This window comes from Triticum dicoccoides, chromosome 3A, assembly GCF_002162155.2.
Source record: "Triticum dicoccoides isolate Atlit2015 ecotype Zavitan chromosome 3A, WEW_v2.0, whole genome shotgun sequence".
Taxonomy (NCBI): Eukaryota; Viridiplantae; Streptophyta; class Magnoliopsida; order Poales; family Poaceae; genus Triticum; species Triticum dicoccoides.
In genome coordinates, this window is record NC_041384.1 from 477599051 (window position 1) to 477602149 (window position 3099).

Sequence of the window (3099 nt, forward strand, 5' to 3'; positions counted from 1 at the left end):
ATGGATCCTTTCTAGAGAAAGAGTTTCTCTCGAAAGAAGTAAGTGGGAGGAAAGTAGAACTTGATGAAGTACTGCCTCTTGAACCGGAAAGTAGCGCAGCTCAAGAAAATGTTTCTGTGGTGACTGCACCGGTGAGAGAGGAAGTTAATGATGATGATCAAGGAACTTCGGATCAAGTTACTAATGAACTTCGTAGGTCCACAAGGACACGTTCCACACCAGAATGGTATGGCAACCCTGTCCTGGAAATAATGTTGTTAGACAACGGTGAACCTTCGAACAATAAAGAAGCGATGGCGGGCCTAGATTCCAACAAATGGCTTGAAGCCATGAAATCCGAGATAGGATCCATGTATGAAAACAAAGTATAGACTTTGACAGACTTGCCCGATGATCGGCGAGCCATAGAAAATAAATGGATCTTTAAGAAGAAGACAGACGCGGATGGCAATGTGACCATCTATAAAGCTCGACTTGTCGCTAAGGGTTATCGACAAGTTCAAGGGGTTGACTACGATGATACCTTCTCACGCGTAGCGAAGCTGAAGTCCATCGGAATCATGTTAGCAATTGCCGCATTCTATGATTATGAGATATGGCAAATGGACGTCAAAACGGCTTTCCTTAATGGTTTCCTTAAGGAAGAACTGTATATGATGCAGCCGGAAGGTTTTGTCGACCCTAAGAATGCTGACAAGGTATGCAAGCTCCAACACTCAATCTATGGGCTGGTGCAAGCATCTCGGAGTTGGAACATTCGCTTTGATGAGATGATCAAAGTGTTTGGGTTTACGCAGATTTATTGAGAAGCCTGTGTTTACAAGAAAGTGAGTGGGAGCTCTGTAGCATTTCTCATATTGTATGTGGATGACATACTATTGATGGGAAATGATGTAGAACTCTTGGAAAGCATAAAGGCCTACTTGAATAAGTGTTTTTCAATGAAGGACCTTGGACAAGCTGCTTATATACTAGGCATCAAGATCTATAGAGATAGATCGAGACGCCTCATTGGTCTTTCACAAAGCACGTACCTTGACAAGATATTGAAGAAGTTCAATATGGGTCAGTCCAAGAAGGGGTTCTTTCCTGTATTGCAAGGTGTGAGATTGAGCACCGCTCAATGCCCGACCACGACAGAAGATAGAGAAAAGATGAGTGCCATCCCCTATGCCTCGGCCATAGGGTCTATTATGTATGCCATGCTGTGTACCAGACCTGATGTAAACCTTGTCGTAAGTTTGGTAGGAAGGTACCAAAGTAATCCCGGCATGGAACACTGGATAGCGGTCAAGAATATCCTGAAGTACCTGAAAAGGACTAAGGATATGTTTCTCGTTTATGGAGGTGACGAAGAGCTTGTCGTAAAGGGTTATGTCGATGCTAGCTTTGACACAAATCTGGATGACTCCAAGTCACAAACCGGATACGTATATATTTTGAATGGTGGGGCAGTCACAGTTGCAAGCAAAGCGTTGTGGCGGGATCTACATGTGAAGCGGAGTACATGGCAGCCTCGGAGGCAGCACATGAAGCAATCTGGATGAAGGAGTTCATTACCGACCTAGGAGTTATTCCCAATGCGTTGGGCCCGATGGCTCTCTTCTGTGATAACACTGGAGCTATTGCCCTGGCCAAGGAGCCCAGGTTTCACAAGAAGACCAGGCATATCAAGCGTCGCTTCAACTCCATTCATGAAAATGTTCAAGATGGAGACATAGATATTTGTAAAGTGCATACAGACCTAAATGTCGCAGATCCATTGACTAAACCTCTTCCACGAGTAAAACATGATCAACACTAGAACTCTATGGGTGTTTGATTCATCACAATGTAACTAGATTAATGACTCTAGTGCAAGTGGGAGAGTGTTGTAAATATGCCCTAGAGGCAATAATAAAATGGTTATTATTATATTTCCTTGTTCATGATAATTGTCTATTGTTCATGCTATAATTGTGTTATCCAGAAATCGTAATACATGTGTGAATACATAGACCACAACATGTCCCTAGTGAGCCTCTAGTTGACTAGCTCGTTGATCAATAGATGGTTACGGTTTCCTGACCATGGACATTGGATGTCGTTGATAACGGGATCACATCACTAGGAGAATGATGTGATGGACAAGACCCAATCCTAAGCATAGCACAAGATCATGTAGTTCGTCTGCTAAAGCTTTTCTAATGTCAAGTATCATTTCCTTAGACCATGAGATTGTGCAACTCCCGGATACCGTAGGAATATTTTGGGTGTGCCAAACGTTACAACGTAACTGGGTGGCTATAAAGGCACACTACGGGTATCTCCGAAAGTGTCTGTTGAGTTGGCACGAATAGAAACTGGGATTTGTCACTCCGTGTGACGGAGAGGTATCTCTGGGCCCACTCGATAAGACATCATCATAATGAGCTCAATGTGATCAAGGACATGGGATGATGTGTTATAGAACGAGTAGAGAGACTTGCCGGTAACGAGATTGAACAAGGTATAGGGATACCGACGATTGAATCTCGGGCAAGTATCATACTGGTAGACAAAGGGAATTGTATACGGGATTGATTGAATCCCCGACATCGTGGTTCATCCGATGAGATCATCGTGGAACATCTGGGAACCAACATGGGTATCCAGATCCCACTGTTGGTTATTGGCCGGAGAGATGTCTCGGTCATGTCTGCATGATTCCCGAAGCCGTAGGGTCTACACACTTAAGGTTCGGTGAGGGTAGAGTTGTTATGGGAAATAGTATGCAGTTACCGAATGTTGTTCGGAGTCCCGGATGAGATCCCGGACGTCACGAGGAGTTCCGGAATGGTCCGGAGGTGAAGATTTATATATGGGAAGTCATCATACGGTCACCGGAAGTGTTCGGGGGTTTATCGGTATTGTACTGGGACCACCGAAGGGGTTCCGGGAGTCCACCGGGATGGTCCACCTGCCCCGGAGGGCCCTATGGGCTGTATGTGGAAGGAAACCATCCCCTAAGGGGGCTGGGCTCCATCCCCCCCTAGGGCCCATGCGCCTAGGGTTGGGGGGCCCTAAAGGGGGCGCCCCCTTGGCTTGGGGGGCAAGCCCCCTCCCCTTGCCCCCCCCCCC